This window comes from Stenella coeruleoalba, assembly GCF_951394435.1.
Source record: "Stenella coeruleoalba genome assembly, chromosome: 16".
Classification (NCBI taxonomy): Eukaryota; Metazoa; Chordata; class Mammalia; order Artiodactyla; family Delphinidae; genus Stenella; species Stenella coeruleoalba.
In genome coordinates this window covers 69,287,316-69,305,717 of record NC_137162.1, presented here as the reverse complement: position 1 = coordinate 69,305,717, position 18,402 = coordinate 69,287,316, and the positions used below count along the sequence as shown (strand labels likewise).

General features: G+C 39.2%; 1 long non-coding RNA gene across 9 annotated transcripts in view; it reads right to left on the bottom strand.

Moving 5' to 3' along the window:
- LOC307175547 overlaps nt 1–18,402 on the bottom strand; it is a 407,817-nt gene that overhangs the window by 342,899 nt on the left and 46,516 nt on the right. For 7 of the 9 annotated variants that reach the window (XR_013824357.1, XR_013824360.1, XR_013824361.1 and 4 more), the window contains one exon: nt 12,290–12,396. This is a non-coding gene — a long non-coding RNA (uncharacterized lncRNA). Of the gene's footprint in view, nt 1–12,289; nt 12,397–14,689; nt 14,781–18,402 lie in introns of all 9 variants that reach the window. The other 2 variants (XR_013824358.1, XR_013824359.1) reach the window with 1 other exon arrangement.

Sequence of the window (18,402 nt, the reverse complement as noted above, 5' to 3'; positions counted from 1 at the left end):
TCCAATATGGTAGCCATGAACCATGTATAGCCACTTAAATTTAATTAGAATTAAAAAAAATTCAGCTCCTCAGCCACACTAGCCACATTTCAAGTACTCAGTAGGCACATATTGGACAGCACAAATACAGGCTGGTTCCGTCACTGCAGAAAGTTCTATTGGAAGATGCTGCTCTAGATCCCAAGGCTAATTGTTGGACACAATGAAAATGATGGGTCTCTGAGTATCACTTAGGCATTTCAATAATCCCATTACACCAGGCAACCAGCTAAGCACTTTATAAACATTATCTCATTTAATTGTTTTTTTGTTTGTCTTTTGTGGTGAGACCACTTAAGATCTGCTCTCAGGAAATTTCAAGTATACAATATGGTATTATTAACTATAGACACCATTCTGTACATTAGATGTACATTAGATCCTTAGAACTTCATCTTATAACTGAAAGTTCACACGCTTTGACCTAACATCTCCCTACTTCCCACTCTAATAGCCCCTGGCAGCCACCATTCTACTCTCTGTTTCTATGAGATGGGCTTCTTTTTTTTTAGATTCCACATATAAGTGATACCATACAATATTTGTCTTTATCTGGCTTATTTCACTTAACAGAATGCTCTCCAGATTCATCCGCATTGTCGTAAATGGCAGTATTTCCTTCTTTTTTTATGGCTGAGTAATATTCCATCGTGTATATATATATATATACACACCACATCTTCCTTATCCATTCATCTGTTGACGGACACATAGGTTGTAGCCATATCTTGGCTACTGTGAATAATGATGCAATGATCATGGAAGCACATTCCTTCCAGATCATTATTTCACGTCATTCAGATATATATACTCAAGAGTGGGATTTCTGGATCATATAGTAGTTGTATTTTTAATTTCTTGAGGACCCTCCATACTGTTTTTCAAAATGGCTGCAATAATTTACTTTCCCACCAACAGTGCACAAGGTTTCCCTTCTCTCCATGTCCTCACCAACATTTGCTATTTCTTGTCTTTTTGATAACAGTCATCCTAACAAGTATGAGGGGATATCTCATCGGGGTTTTGATTTTTGCATTTCCCTAATGATTAGTGATGTTAAGCACCTTTTCATGTACCTATCGGTCATTTGCATGTCTTCTCTGGAAAAAAGTCTATTCAGGTCCTTTACCCAATATCTCACTTAATCCTCACAACCATCCTGTGACAGAGGAATTCTCACTCTCACATTGTAGACAAGGCCAAGAGAGGTAAAGTAACTTATCCCATAACCACAGGTAGTAATTAAAACAGCTCAGATTCAAAACTAGATCTTCCTGACATCAGAGCTCATGCTCTTTACCATTATACCTGCACCTGCAAAAGAAATAGCAATTCTATTGAGTAATTCACTTGGTTTTCTGTTTAACACCTGACACTCCCTAGAAATATTAACTAAGTTAATATACAATTTGTTTTCAAAACCAGCTTACTTCCTTACATAATATATTGTCACCTGTTGTTCATAATATATGATAAAGAAAAATATGAGATGTTCTTGAATTAACTTTTTCTCCATTTGTCGTATTGTGAATATGAACTAGTAAGTAAATAAATGATTGTCTTAATACTTGTTCCATCAGTATCAGTCAGGGTCCCATCAAGAAACAAATGGCATATTCAAACTGATTAACTGAGGAAAGTTTAACAAAGTGATGACCATTTATCAAGGTGCAGCGTTTAGGAGAGCGAACAAGGACAAGTACATACCCCATGGTAAACAAGAGTGGGAAGCCATTACTACCTAAAGCCTACGGTGGGGGAGGAGCAAGGAAGGGAGCACTTTCTGGAGCCAGAGAAGGCAGCCGTGTGGAGAAGGCAACTGATGGAAGCTGTGGCCTTTTGTAGAGGGACACAATGAACTTAGAGTGACTCAGCAGACAGAGCCACCTCACTCACCAACTAGCCTCCACAGTGAGGGCAAGGTTGTCCACTGAGACAGTGTATACAGTGCAGCTTTCTGGGCTACCCAGAAAGATGGACAAGAGTGGAGAAAGGGCACATACAGAAGATACTGTACATATTATCTGTTAGTGTTGTTTGGAAAAAGGCTAAGAACTGTGATGTGTGAGGCTAATGTCAATGGGAATAAGTTGACTAACAACAGACTTCCTTATCTCCTAGAGAGTCACTTATGGACAATTAGATCCTTAAGGTAGAAGAAATGCCCAACCTCAGGCCCAGGAAGGCCATGGGTCTCTTCCCATCACCAGTTCAAGTACAGTAACTGCATACTGTACTTCACTAAGGGATTTCTTTCACGCCATGGCAAAGGACAGGGTAACTATATCATGGGGCTAATCTGAAGCAAACAGGGACTTACCAAGAACATTTGCCTGACTGTAAAGGCTGTTACATTAGTGACTCAAGAATTGGCAATAAGAGTCACAATACTGAGAATGAGGACCATGGGTGGTCTTAATTCTAGGGCCATTTCTATGAGCTGCCAAATTTAGCTTTGGGGACTAATCTTTAACTCACTATTTTATTAAGTGCCTACTAAGTCGCAGATACCGGCAATCAGTCACCCAGTTCATCTCATTATTCCTGGGCATACCATTCCCTTTTCTTTAGTTATGACTTGGTACATGCTTCTCCCTTTCTCTGATACCCCCTCCTGGACCTGGTCCAGTAAGCTCCTACCCTTACTTCAAAACCCACCTTGGGGACCACATCCACTGGGAAACCTTTCCAATTTCTACCCTGAAGGCTGAGGGGCTCCTTCCCTGGGACCCCTACAGCTCTTGGCTCATCCTGCTATTACAGTGGGTGTCAGAATCTTTTTACATGTCTGTCTCCTCAGCTTGATGGAAGCCAGTGTTTAGCTTGGGAAAGGTTGGTTTTAATTAAATTTTAGTATATAAGTATCTTTCAACGGCACTGTGTTAGGCATTGTGGGACTAGGTGTGGGAGTAATGGCAATATGGGAGGAAAGAAGTAGATAAATAAAGAGTAAAGAGGGATGGGCTTCCCTGGTGGCGCAGTGGTTGAGAGTCCGCCTGCCGATGCAGGGGACACGGGTTCGTGCCCCGGTCCAGGAAGATCCCACATGCCGCGGAGCGGCTGGGCCCATGAGCCATGGCCGCTGAGTCTGCGCGTCCGGAGCCTGTGCTCCGCAACGGGAGAGGCCGCAACAGTGAGAGGCCCGCGTACCGCAAAAAAAAAAAAAAAAAAAATAGAGTAAATAGGGGACTTTCCTGGTGGTCCAGTGGTAAAGAATCCACCTTCCAATGCAGGGGGCACGGGTTTGATCCCTGGTCAGGGAACTAAGATGCCACAGGGCAACTAAGCCCACGCGCCACAACTACTGAGCTCGCGCGCCTCAACTAGAGAGCCTGTGTGCCGCAAACTACAGAGCCCACGCACCCTGGAGCCCACGTGCCACAACTAGAGAAGAGAAAATCCACATGCCACAACTAGAGAGAAACCCCCGCTGCCACAAAAGATCCCACATGCCTCAATGAAGATCCCACGTGCCGCAACTAAGACCCAACACAGCCAAAAATAAATATTTAAAAAAAAAGAGTAAATAAAGTCCCTGACCCCTGCCCTCAAAAGAAAGATAATCAGATAAAATACAGGCTGTCCAGATAAATTTGAATTTCAGATAAGCAACAGAATTTTTAATATAACTTTCAAAATATATCTCATGCAAAATGGAACATCATATACTAAAAAAGTATTTGTTTATCTAAAATTCAAATATAAGTGGGTATTCTGTATTTAATTTGTTAAATCTGAAAACCCTGTGTTGAAAGGACTCATCCTCTAGTTGACGATATAAGATGTGACTACATGGGCCATTAGTACTATCAGGCAGAGCATACTAAGAACACAAGAGTGTTGTGGTTTAGGGAGTGCTAGGAGAGACCCTGGTGGCACAGGCCTGGATCAAGCCCTCCCTTTTTTTCACTACAAAGAGTTCCTGCCAATAAACTTGGCTTCTCTCTGGCTACCCCAGCTTACAGAAGCATGGTGTGATTGAAAGCACCCTGGATTTGAAATAGAAGATCTGGACTTAAGTCACAGACAAAACACCGACCAGCTGTGTGACTTTCAGGAAGTCACTAAACTTCTCTGAGTACCATTTTCCTTTCCCATAACTGAAAAACTCAGAACCAACTTAAAAAAAAAAAAGGAGAGGGGAGTCCTTATGTACTTGGGGATATCTCATATGGGACATACTCGGAGAAAAATTAGAATTTTCCTGTAGAAGATTCATCCATTGCCCCACCTTTCTTTGCCTCCCATTACTGACAGACACTGGCCTCTACGCATGAGCCAAAAATTAATACTTATTCTATGCCTCATCCCTCAGAATCTTCTATATCAGAGGTCAGCAAGCTTTTTCTGTAAAGGGCCCTAAAATAAATATTTTAGGCCTGGCAGGCCATCTAATTTACAAATTATAAACTATTTTAGGCTTTTCAAGTTTCTGTTGTATCCACTCAACTCTTCTATTATAGCGTGAAAGCAGCCAAGGATCATACGTAAACAAACGGGTGTGGCTGTGTTCCAACACTACGGTATTATGGACACAAAAGTAGAATTTCATATACTTTTCATGTGTTGTGAAATATTATTCTGCTTCTCCTGATTTTGAAAAATCTTATAAAATGCAAATAACCATTTTTAGCTCCCAGGTCAGGCTGCAAGAAAACAGACAGTGGGCCAGATTTGACCCTGGGGGTGGGTGGAGGGGGGTATGCCCAGCCCTGTTCTATGTAACTGAATTGTTAACCCATGATAAACATTTCACCCTGGAGGGATGTTTCATCTTCTACAATTTGTGCCCTAGAGCAGAGCTGGGAAAAGAGCTGGTCTGAGTTCTTAACCAGCCCTGGCCTCTGCTGTAAACTTGCAGTGTGAATCCGGAGAAATTATGTCACTACTTCCTGTCTCATCCTTCATCTGTTTAAAAAAAAAAAAAAACCAAAACAGGGTGAGGGGGCATTATATTTAGCAAGCTATTAAATAAAGTGGTTGGGAAATACAAATGAGGTAAGTAAGGACAGACACTTAGCAGGGACGGTCCAAGTGTTGAGTAATACTGAAAATATATGGCAAGAGAAATAGAGAAATCAAATTGCTTTCCTTGTAAATTTTCCACCACGATGTTTTTACTTCATGGAAAGCAGAGTAAGGTGTGAGGTCATTTTTCCTTCACACACAATTCACTTTCATGGAGTTTGTAAAAAAGGAGAAGTTTCTCTCAACAGAGAAGTCTCGACGCCTGACTGAGCCAGAAGGGAGCATTTTCTCACAAAGGCCATTTCTGTCCCTCCCCTGCTCCTCCCCTCTCTTCCCACACTTCTCCCCACCCCCATCTCAGCTACTCTGAGCATATCCCACCTTTCCTAGTTATAAAGAGACCCCGTCTTGAGTCTTTTCTTCTGCAGGATTGTGGTGCTAATAAATACCAGGTATATCGTGAAGCCAGGAACCCAACACAAACACAATGCTTAGAAATCACTGCTGTTTTGATGAGGTGATATCAAAAAGATAGAAAAAAAATGTTTTTAATTCTTAATTTTTTTCAATTCTTTTTTTAATTCTTAATTTAAAAATTCTTTAAAAAATTTTTTAAATTCTTTAAGTTTTAACTCTTAAAACTTAGAGTACAAAGTGCCAGGTAAACAATGATACAGAAAACCCAATATAGAGAAGAAGGTGCTTGTTTCAGTAACCTGGGAATCTTTTGCTGGTGAGACATGGCAATCAACTTTAAATGACAATCCTAGGCAGTTTAGGAAAAAGGGCCCTTCAGGTGACATGAGGGGAAAAGATCAGGTTTTTATAGAAGTAGAAAGCAACCACCAGAATGGAATGATAATTAGAGATAATTGTAGTCAAGTATAACGGTGCCAGAATCCTGGTGTCTACCCAGCAAGCACAGTCGAACCTCTCTTTTAATCACTTCAGACATGCCATTTTCATTTCTTAGCTGGTGAATCTTTCACAATCTCAGTGTATCTATAGAGCATTTTGGTTCAACCAAGGTCAAAGAAAGTAGGAGGTGCATCTGCCATAGAACCTCCCATTCCCTCTCAGATGCTTAAGTAAGTGGCTTAAGAGAAGCAGTGTGGAGCACAAAATGGATCGCCAGGATTCAAGACCTGGTCTTGCCCCTTTTAAGCCAAGTGAATGTCAGCATTTGAACTCCTTTGAGCCTCAGTTCCTTTATGCGTAGAATGGGGATCATGCTCTGTTTTACCTAACACACAGCTCTGTTGTGAAGCTCAAACAGCATGACACATAAAAAGGGCTTTGCAAATTATAAAAACAGAAGTGCTTTCTATGATTATTATTGTTATTGAAGAAGGAATAGTTTGGATCAACTGCTAAGTTATTGAACAGCTGCTTCAGTTAGTTGAACAGATGGTTTTAAGGGTTAATAAGCACATGTCTTGGTCATCGCTTAGGCCTAATGAGTCAGCGCCCAAGAGCACGAGGCCCAGATCATGGGCTGCATGGGACCAGCTCATCTGACTTGAAGAGCAGGAGCTTCCAAGTTAAAGAAATCTGGAGTTGAATTCCATATCTACCCCTTAATTCACTAGGGAAGTCCCTTATCCTATCCAAGCCTCACTTTCCCCAACCCTAAAATTGGGACATTAATACTATCTTTTTTTTTTTTTTGAATACTTTAAAATTTATTGAAATTTTTAATGGTATATTTATGTAAACACCTCATATGCAATTAAAAACAATGTGTATTCTGCTTTCATTGGGTGGAGTGTTGTATAAATGTCAAATAGATAATATTGGTTTATATATTTATTCAGGTCTTTTTATCCTTACTAATTTTTGATGTGCTTGTTCTATTACTGGGAGAGGAATGTTGAAGTCTGATTAAAAAGGTGGATTTGTCTATTTTGCCTTTTAGTTTGAGCAGTTTTTGTTTTATACATTTTGAAGCTCTGTTATTAGGCATATCGTATTTAAGATTTCTCTCCTTTTGATGATTTAACTCTTATAAAATTAGGTTATGAAATATTTCTTTTGCTCTGATACTTTGTGCTCTAAAAATCTTCTTTGTGTTATATTAATATAGTCAGTCTAAATTTCTTTGAAATATCATTTACTTGGTATCTTTTTCCTATCCTTTTTTTTTTTTAAACATCTTTATTGGGTATAATTGCTTTACAATGGTGTGTTAGTTTCTGCTTTATAGCAAAGTGAATCAGTCATACATAAACCTATGTTCCCATATGTCTTCCCTCTTGCGTCTCCCTCCCTCCCACCCTCCCTACATTAATACTATCTTGAAGGGTTGTTGTGAGACTCAGAGATAACATAAATAATCTCTGGTACGTAGTATGTTTTTCATAAATAGGAACAAGTACTGTAAAGGGAAGAGGCAATAGCTTTAACCCTTACCAGCTATTTTATAAATGCATGTGGAGTTTGCATATGTGGACAATCTGCTCAATTCTATTTCTATTTCTTGAAAAAAAATCCAAAGGCATGGTCCACTGATGATGGTATTTGTACCTAAAAATGACAGCACATTATAAACTGACTTCTTTCAGTTACATTTCTTATTATAATATAGTCTGTGAGATACACCAAAGAAAAACTTGATAATTTGATCTAAACTTGCCATAAGGCTGCCCCATGATCAAAACTGCCGATCCTCCCCATGCCCCAACGCTGCCCCTTGTCTACCATAGTGAATCCTTTCCAAACTTCTGCTTCACTTTGCCCATATATGCAACCCAACACCCTAGCCAAACTGGACATCTCACTATTTCCCAAAGTAACCCTCTGCCTGGAAAGCCTAACACTGTACTAAATCACTTATCCCAGAAACAATGAGACACTGGATTTGTGTGCAAGAGGCATACTGGGGAGTTCTCAGGAAGACCTATGAGGAAGCAAGGGGTGCAGGATTGGGCAAAGGGAGACATTAAACCACGGTGAGGTTCCACAAATGAGGTCTTTAAATGATCCCACGTGAAGCTCTAGAGCTGGTATGGCCCTTCAGGGATGTCATGATTGTGTCCACGGGCTGGTGCTCTACCCCACATTGACCAGTCACTGCAGGTGCGATTCCCTCAGGGAGGGGACATAACATTTGGCAAAGGGCAGTTCTCAGAGAGGGAGGCTGAGATCTGTCAGCGGCCAACCTTCCCTGCAGCTGGGCAATGTGTGTGCCCTGCTGAAGGGGCTTCTGCACAGCACCCCACCACATCCACTACTCCAATTTCCAAACTACTGTCCAGTCCTCAAGGCCCATATTCACCACTGCCTCACCATGAAGTCCCTCTGACCCTGTATTCTCTCTTTTCATACCTGAGATACAGCCACCATACCTACAAGACACTTCCAGGTGCCTCTGCCGTTACCACTGAGTTCAGAGGTCACAAAGCTCAAAACATATACTTGGTATTACTTCTCAAAATTCCAGTGAATGTAGAGAATGAGAAAGCTATACCCCTTAAACACATGCAGTGATGTGTGTTCTTCTTATAGTTAAAATTTCCAAGACCTCAGCACATTTAAGCATACTTAATTCTTCCTAGTCTGTCTGGTTCCTCATTTTGTTTATAGGAAAAAGTATTTCATTGGTAATGATACACTTCTATTCTTACACAATATCCATTGGGGTTTTCATTTCCTTTATTTGCTGAATAATTTTTCTTTGTAAGTATTCTCTTGAAAATATAGCACGAAGTACTATATACTAAAAGGAAGAAGTAAGACTAGATGAGCAGGGTCAAGTTAATAAGAAATCCTCCAAATTACACAAAATTACACAAAAGTATCGGCCATGAAGAAAATATGATTGTAAAGAGAACTCAGTATTCACTGTAAGTCTGCCTATCCAGCTCCCATTAGAAGTGAAGAAATGAAGATTAGTGTCATATTAATGCCATTATTTCACAAATCAAAATGACTTATTGGATGAAAAACATGAAAATGGTTGCTTTGCAATAAGTAGGTTATGTGAATGAATAAAATTGAGTAAAATGAATGAATGAAGCCAAATCCTTCTACCAAATGGAAGAGATATATGTGTGAAAGATGTAAGTATATTTATGTTTGTATGCATTTTTATACATAATAAAATATATAAAATATGTGCTTATATTATTTTGTATGTATTTATATATGTGTATGTGTATACATATGCATTAAGGGAATACACACATACACATGCTTCCCTAAAAAATTATATATAGCTCTTGTCTTTTGGGTAATTACACCACTTCACTCTGACAGCCCATTGCAGAGTGAAGGGCTGAAGTATCTCCAGCTCTAAGTCAACAGTATGGCTGTCTGCATATGATCCCTCCAATGCTTCCAAATCTACAACACCCTATACAGCATCACTGTTAGACCCAGGCAAGTGGCCCACCCCCATAAGACTGGGCTGCCAGGATGGTGTTGGCCTACTGATTTTTGTATGATTTGCTCACATTGGACATAGGATCATTCGGGTTGTGGAGTAACTGTCCACTTTTGGGCTTGAGCCTGGCATTTGTGGGTCTGCCAGTGTCCCCACTGCAGTGCTGCCTCCAGTCTACAGAACCCCAGGTTTGGGGAGGCAGCAGTAGGCATCCTTTATCCTGTGTGAGCCACCCTTCCATCCTCGCTGCTGGCGCAAGGGTGACTACCCCACTCCCACATGCTCCTTGCCACATGTCTGCAAGTCCTCAGGAGTGGCCTCATTCATCTTCTCCAAGGTTTTTGGAGACTGTTACTCCACAAATGGAGTAAAATGGCCACAGACCCTTGTAATAGATCATACTGCATTGTATTTTCCAAGGTTGGCCATTTTGTGGGAATGGGACCACTCTTCTCACTGGGCCCAGAGGACCCTCTCCTATCATCAACACTGAAAGAGATCACTAGGAATGCAGTAATTGCATCCTAAAATAATCAAGAGAAGACATGGATGAAAAATCTGTTATTCTATATTTACACTATAAAATTACAAATGGTAAATTTAACATGACCCAAAAAATGAATTATTGTTCCCATTTTTCTGTATACTCTGGGTAAAACTTACATTTGTGGTCATCAGCAAAAAAAGCATGGTAATGATCCTTTAGAGTCATTGGAGGCCAATATTTATAGGCAGCACAATGGAGGATGAAGTGCCATGAGTAATGATATGACCAGCACTAAATAAATGGTTATTAGAGACCTACCCACATTGCTTCAATACAAACAGACTCCAAAGAGCTATGGCTTTGTGAATAATAACATACTCCTCACCTTTTTCCTATTGTGGGAGATATGAAGTTAGACAGGAATGGTGTATTTGACAAAAAAGAAAACAGAGAGGTGGTTCCTAAACCTTAACAGGAAGACATGGTCCCTAGACACCATGAAGAATCTTCACATGCACTGAATGGACAGCAAACAAATATGTAAGTACCACTTCTTTACACATTATTCTAAATTTTCATTGATAAATCACTATGCCTCAAATGGGCACATTAATTTTATGTTGTTTAGTCAAATTGTTTAAATAGACAGGGCCTTGCAAAAAAATATTTTCCCATGTACAGCCTCAAGATGACCCTAATCCCGTACGAATTTTTAAAAATCACCCTGAAACCTAGAGATACTGAATGAACAATAACTTTCACAAGCCCTTTTTTTAGGGCAGCAAATTCTCTTAACACTCCAGATTGTGATGAATATCATTATTAGTGTCAGATGATATTCTGTATCAAAACAATGAAATGTCTTCCAATGGAATTTTTGAAAAATATATTGACTCTTAAAATCAAATGTTGAGACCAGTGAGACCATTTCCCTTGCACCATATGTCAGTCATATTCCCCCAGGCTCTCCGTTCTTACCTATTTTTGTTATCCACTACTTAAAGCAAAAAATCTATAATTATTTTAAATTTCAAATATAGGTAATTCATATTTAAAGACAACCGAGAATAGCACTGACCCAAAATGCTCATTACATCTGACTCGGCTGCCTCATTTCTTCTTTTGTCCCTCCCACCTTCAAGTAATCTAAATAGACCAATGAAAATGTTTCCTCGTTTTCATAACTTCCTGAAAAAAGGCTCCATCACTCTGTCCAGTCACTCATTCCAAAGTCTAACAATGATCACACTGCTTCCATATGAGGCACTCATCCTTGATCTGATGAACATATCTCTGGATTGATTGTTCAGGTCTCTGAAGCCCTAACCAGAGACATGCAATGACTCCATCCTAGTCTATATAGGCAAATAAAACATTTTTTAAGGAGTGAGTATCTTTTCCAAAAGATCATCCCTTAAATTCCTCTGAATTTATCTGCTACTTTCAAGCATAGACTCAAAATACATAAAGTACTTCTTAATACTCTTAAAAATTCATTCCTAGACATGCTGATAAATATCTTCCCCAGAAGATTATTTAAGCCCTTTTGATTAACTCTGTGGTAAGCTATGAACATCAGTCTATTTCCTCTCTATTATTTTTGTTTTGGTTTTTATTCTTCTTCCACTTGCTGTTTTTCCTATTTGAAACTGAGGTCTCCCAATTTTAAGCCATGTGAAAGAAACATATTATTCAGCCTCTTATCTGCTGTGGGGTTTGCTTGACAGATTTTCTCAATCTCTACAAAGTAGGAAGGTGAAATTCCACTATGCCAGCTTGTAAGTCCAACTCCACTGTGGTAATATCACCACTGAGTCCTTCTTCCTAAGTCCCAGTCCTTAAAATTACAGAAGGACAGTTTCCCCTCAGAACTCCCCAAGATAATGCCTGATGGCTTTAGAGACTTTGGGGCACAGTCAACATCTAGATATGAGAAGTGAAAGCCAGAATGCAGTGATTCACATTTGCAGCAGTTATGAAGTTTACATGGTAAAAAATCAAGCTCTCTTTTACTCATTGTAAATGAACTTAAATCAATTCACTGATAACAGAAAACTTATGCCTAACAATCAAGGTAAATGTAGTCACTGGTTTATTCTAGAGTCCTGGAGAGGGAATCATCAGTCATTTCAGGATGCTCCCTTCCCTTTTTTTTTCCTTATCCCTAAGGGGTGATCCAAATTGGGGGAGGGGATTTTTTAAACTTCCCGCCATCAGGCCAAGGTCACCAGTAGGTGTGATACTCAAAATGTTTAACAAGCAATAAGATACAGGCACCAACCAGTCAAAACAGATAATAACTGTCACAACTGATAGGGCCTTGCTAGTGAGTACCAGGGGATGTCAACCCTGGCCATGAGCATCCATCCACACTGACTTCTAATGGAGCTTGTTCTTTGATCCTTGGAACCTACCACTATGGCATCCACAGTAGAAACACCTCCATCCTGTTCTGGTTTCAGGTTGATGGGTCCTCGAAGGTCACACAGAGGACTCCAGAGACTTTTGGATCACTTGACATCTAAATACGAGAAAGAAAAATTAGACTGTAATGATTCAAATTTGTAGCAATTATGAATTTTACACATTAAAAAATAGTAAATGCGAAAGACCATTCTTACAAACTACCTCAGGGGGATGAAAAATTTTTTTACTATCTGGCATTTCCTGGGGTTGCAGGCATTTTGGCATGCTGCTTTAGACTTTCTCTGCCTAGACCTTCCTGCTGCCTTTTATTATACTTTGCTGCTATAGCGCCATGATGGACTGGGAGACAACCTACAAGAATTGCTTTCTTTCTCTTGAGCTTCATTAGGAAGCAAGCTACATGGCCCCAAATTCATCCCGCCCTAACCTATCCTATCCTATCCTTAGATCCTCCAAAGTCTCAGTAGGAGAAGAACAGGGCACTAAACACTTGCTGCAGCTCCTCACCAGCCTCTCACCTCTATTTTCCTCCTGGATGACTCCTGCTCAAACCTGCTCTCCCTTGAGCAGGAAAACACTCATGAGCCATTCCTTCCCACTCTGTGGTTTGGCATAAACTCTATGCATTGAAACTTCCAGACTCTTAAGCTTTTGAATCTCAGGTTCTTGTAGTAAAAGTCTCAGCTTTCAAGAGTATTGTTACTGAGGACTTTAAAAAGTAAGCTCAGGGCTTCCCTGGTGGCGCAGTGGTTGGGAGTCCGCCTGCCAATGCAGGGGACACAGGTTCGTGCCCCGGTCCGGGAAGATCCCACATGCCACGGAGTGGCTGGGCCCGTGAGCCATGGCCGCTGGGCCTGTGCGTCCAGAGCCTGTGCTCCTCAGCGGGAGAGGCCGCAACAGTGAGAGGCCCATATACCGCAAAAAAAAAAAAAAAAAAAAAAAACAACAAAAAAGTAAGCTCAGAAACTCAACTGACTTTTAGGGATCAGCTATGTTAGCCTTCTCCTAAAGTAATGAATTCCACTGATACAGTGGGGTAGAGGGCTGCAAAGAAGGAAATTGTGAAAAACAACACACACACACACACACACACACACACACAAATTCCTCATTATCTCCAAACTGTATCCTTTGCACACATCTTGGGAGAAGTTCTTTCAATAACCAAGACAGAGACCTAGAGGCCTATAAAATAATTTACACTGGTAAAAACCAATTAATCCTTTTTGGCTTGTTGGAATTAAGATATACATATTGATACCTAATCAATAATTTGTGATAAAGATATTTAAAATACAAAATATCTTCATTAAGAAAATTCTACTCCATTTAATATACTACTTGTTCAGTGATCTCAACTCAAGGAAAATTCAAGACAGTACATCTATCCTCTACCGTTTTGTTTTTCCCCCAAGAAAATATTTCAAGAGACCACACTCCACATTTGTATCACCCTGTTCTAAAACCCTTCCTTCTGTAGAAGGAAGGAGGTGGCTTTAAGAACAGTTAAGATTTTTCACACTGAATTTTAGAAGCTGATGACATAAGTCAACACCTAAGGATGCTGACAATTTGCTTCTTTGTTTTTAACACTGGTTTAAAAGGAATACATTCCATCTTAGTCCCCCCCACCAATCCAGGAACTAAAATACATTTTTTATATATAATATAAATACTCAGTGTCTGAGGGAAGACTGAAAACAATGTTTAGTCTCCCAGTAATGTAGGCATTATCATCTTTCTCTGTCTTCCTTATAGCCAGGAGACGCAACATATCTTCGTGGCAGTAAAAGTGGAAAATGGACCAAAGAGGAGGAGGAGGAAAGGAGGGGCACTTAATTTTGAACAGCACTTCACAAAAAACAATAACTCTTCCTCTGACCTCGGTTGACCCTGAAAACAACCTATGCCATAGGTGAAACCAGTATTACCATCACCATTTTACAGGTAATGAAACTGATGCGCATGAAGAGTGTGTCTCATACAAAGCCATGGAGTTTAAGTGATAAGCTATGAAAAACATAAATCCACTTATTCTGATTTCAAATCCCATACTCTTTTCACCAAAATACAACAGCATCCCCAATTAAATTCACATAGATTTGGAGGCTGTGACAATTCCTCTGAGAGACCATTCTCATCTATTAAAAAAAATTGTTTTTTTATGTATCTATTGAAGCTTACGGTCGAGAACACTTCTCCTCACCTATATGCATGTTTCTCCTCTTCCTTTAGAAAAGGAGACATGTTCGAAATTTCTCAGCTTCTTTAGGTGAAGGGATATGACTGAGTTATGGTAAATGGATTGTGGAGAAAAATGATGCATACCACTTTTAAGCCTAGCCTCTTATGATCACTCTCACAATTAGCCATGTTCTTTTTCTTACCCCATTGGTTACCCAGATGCAAAGGAACCAGTGGAGAAAACTAGATGGAAGAAGTGAGGGTCACTGAACGGCTGCATGGAACAGTAATGGCCTGTGACACAAATGAAAAATAAGCCTTTAATGTGAAAGCCACTGACATGCTGGGGCTCTTTGTTAGACCACTAGTGATTTATCCTGACCAGTACAAAGAGCAAAGAAAATATCATATTTTAATGTCTAGGATACAGTGACACTGCATATTTTAAATGATAAAGAGCAGATGGGGGAAACTGTCTTTGATTTTTAGTGTTCTCGTATTTGACAATGAAAAATCCTAATGACTAACTAGTCCAGGACTGGTGAGTTTTATACACACACACACATTTTGCTTTATATTACACCAAATCATTCTTGGATAGAGTAAATTCAGGCTTTGAAAGGACAGAAACTAATATAAGTGGGGGAGGGGTCTTCTTGAAGAACATAAATTACAAATAAAATTAGGTACAAAAGTAAATATTATTGAGAATTAGAAAATAAATGACAACTGAAAATTTTTTAAGTGGACAAATATCATAAGCATCACAAAATCCAAAAAACATAATATTTTTATTAATTAACTGCCTGATAAACCTATACAATATTTACATTTTTAGGCTGCATACTCTTTTATCACCCCCTTCCTATGACAATGACTTTCTACTTTTTTAATAGAGAGAACAGAAAGATAAATGTCTTTCTTCTAAAATAGTTGGTTGAAATTTGTTTTCATTATTGATGGTAGCATCATATGCATATTTAGGATTATTGTGAACTTTGGGAAAATCTCTATAATATTTCTGCTGTACACAAGTGTAAGGTTTAAAAGAATTATCCACTGACTGGCTTCCAACTCTGTAGATTTCAGACCTTGTTTCTCCTCTTCAGTCCACATGCTTCCAGTGCTGAGGACCATCACACACAATATCAAGACAGAACCTCTGCCCTGAATCTCTGTATCATGATGTTAGGTGAGCTGGCACAATGGGCAATAGAAATTTTCCTGGAAGATGAGCATATACCAGGATAACTAGCTATAATATGGAAGTGACTGAAAATATAAATATATCCCACTAAACCCACTCTAAGTGTATCCTCAATTGTCTTTTTCTAAGCCAGATTTTAAAAATACACAAAAACCATGACTTCCCCTATAACATTTGACATAAGGAAAAGTGTAACATGAGAAATGAGAAAGTTGGAGAGCAAAGAGTGAGCTTAATTGATTGCAATTAAAATATCTAGAAATTTTTCTTAGAAAAATTTCTAAGGGGTTAATGTTCAATAAACCTCAGGCTGATGTCTAAAGCTAGCATGATCCATGGCTTTGGGTGTTAAATGCTCCACTCCCAAATTGCAAATGTGATTCTGGAAATCCTAAGTCAGCTTCATGATCATATTTGTTGAAAACTAAACTTTTTTTTAATGATTTCATCAGTAAAATAAAATAAACTCTCTTTTTAAAGTTAGTCCAGTCATGTCCCAGGTATCTCTCTCTCTCTTTGTAACATAGATAGTCCAGCAGTTACACTGAATTTTGTGACCACTCATAGGAGGCAAGACCATACACCAAGGTGCCTAAGGTACGTTATAAAGATAGGCATTGCTTATGGGCACATAAAGGTTTTAAGGAAGTCACATTACCTAAAATATGACCCTTTGAATTTTTTAATTACTTAAATGAATTGAAATGGAAGATGAGTTGAGATTATCCATGTGAGTTAGAAGTTGAGTGGAATTAATCTAGGAAAGCTCCTAGGGGAAGATGTGTAACTTGGGGCAGTATTAGGATAGTGCTTAAGTTCCATGAGGGCATGGACTTTGTCTGCTGTGTTCACTGCCATCTCCAGTGCCCATAATACTGGGCAGCACATACTAAGTGCTCAATTAACATTTTTTACTTGAAGGAAGGGAGGGAGGGAGGGATGGAGGGAGGGAGAGGGGGAGTGAGAGAGAGAGAGGGAGGGAGGGAGGGAGGAGAGAGAGGGAGAGATAGAAAGAAAGAAAGAAAGAAAGAAAGAAAGAAAGAAAGAAAGAAAGAAAGAAAGAAAGAAAGAAAGAAAGAAAAAGAAAGAAAGGAAGGAAGAAAGAAAGAAAGGAAGGAAGAAAGAAAGAAAGAAAGAAAGAGAAAGGAAGGAAGGAAGGATGGAAGGAAGCCTATCAGTGTGTCTCAGGTGAAGATAAAAATAGTCCCTCCCTCATCAAGTTGTTGTGAGGATTAAATGAGCTAATACACATAAAACACTTATAAGAGGACCTTCATTACTACAATGAATACTTGAACTTCACTTAGTTCCTTGGAGCTATTATAATATTCAAGGTATTCAACAAGAGAAGAAAGTGTTATTGATTGGCACAGAGAGAAGGGAGCTGAATTAGAAGAATAATTAATGTCAAGGGGTATGAAATCTCTATTCTGAAAATTCACAATTTCATGGGAGAGTCCAAAAGATCTGGGACTTGATTCTCAGGCAGGAATGAAAAGAAGAGCATGTCCTGTGATGTGGCAGGAAGACTCATCTTAAGCCCCAAATGGGTAAATGCAATCAACAACATCCTGTCAGGAACTTTTTGTGGTCTCATGTAAATATAGGCTACCTGAATAAAAGATAAAAACTGTCATTTCCTCTCTCGTGTTGTAGCATGATGATTTATCTATTCTTTTGAAAGAACCAAACCAAACCTAACAATTGCTTTAACTTTTCTGGTGTATATATATCCATTGCGAAATATAAGAAAAAATGGTCCAAGATGATAGGACATTTTTAGGACATTTGCAGAGTGGAACACTAGAAAGAATGAGGAATAATTAACTCAATCCAATGGGCAAGTCATTATAATTACTCCTAAGACAAACTATGAGGGAAAAAAGTGTCATGGGCTGTTTAATCAACCCTAAACTGCGGGGGTGACTAGTTATAACTTAGGTGTTTTCCAATTAGCTAATACAAAACAGTAATAAATTGCCAGCTGCATTCTTAACCTAATGCTTCCATATACTTAATAAGAGTTATTGCAGAGTTCTTTTAAAACTTTGAATTTGACTTGGGATGGTCATTAAAAATTTTATTTATCAAACCCATGATCTTAAATGAAATTTAGGTTCACAAAGGCAATATGAAATATCACTGAAGCAGGAAGCAGGATTTTAACATACAGGCAAGCCACTGTGAATAAGGAATCCTTTAAATTGGGGAGAAGGTTGAGGTCCAGGCATAAAAGAGCAATGCACAACTGGTCTCCCACCATTTACAATCTGCTCTTGCTCTGAAGGGCAGGAAGCGTCACAGTCAGCACTATCCATGTTAAAAGCCGCATAAGATGTATGGCAGGGAGCTTGCTGTTTCAGATAATTCCATGCAGAAGACAGTCTGGTCAGGCAACTTATGAGCAGTGATGGCTCCCCAATTTGCGCTCAGCCCAAAGGCTCATCTCACCCCAATTGGCAAGGTGAAAACAAAGGTTGACACTGTCTAGCACAGACCTTCAGCTCTAAGTACTCCAGAATACATACATAATCTTACTGTGATCAAGTATAAGGGTGGGATTAATACTGTCTTCCCTATGCCTCAACCTAATTTCTGAAAAATCTACCCTTCAGCTCATTTGTGTAAACACTAACAATCATTTTCAAAGACATCTTTCTGAAGTATCTGGATACTATTTTAGAATAATCTTCACTTGTTTTTCCCATG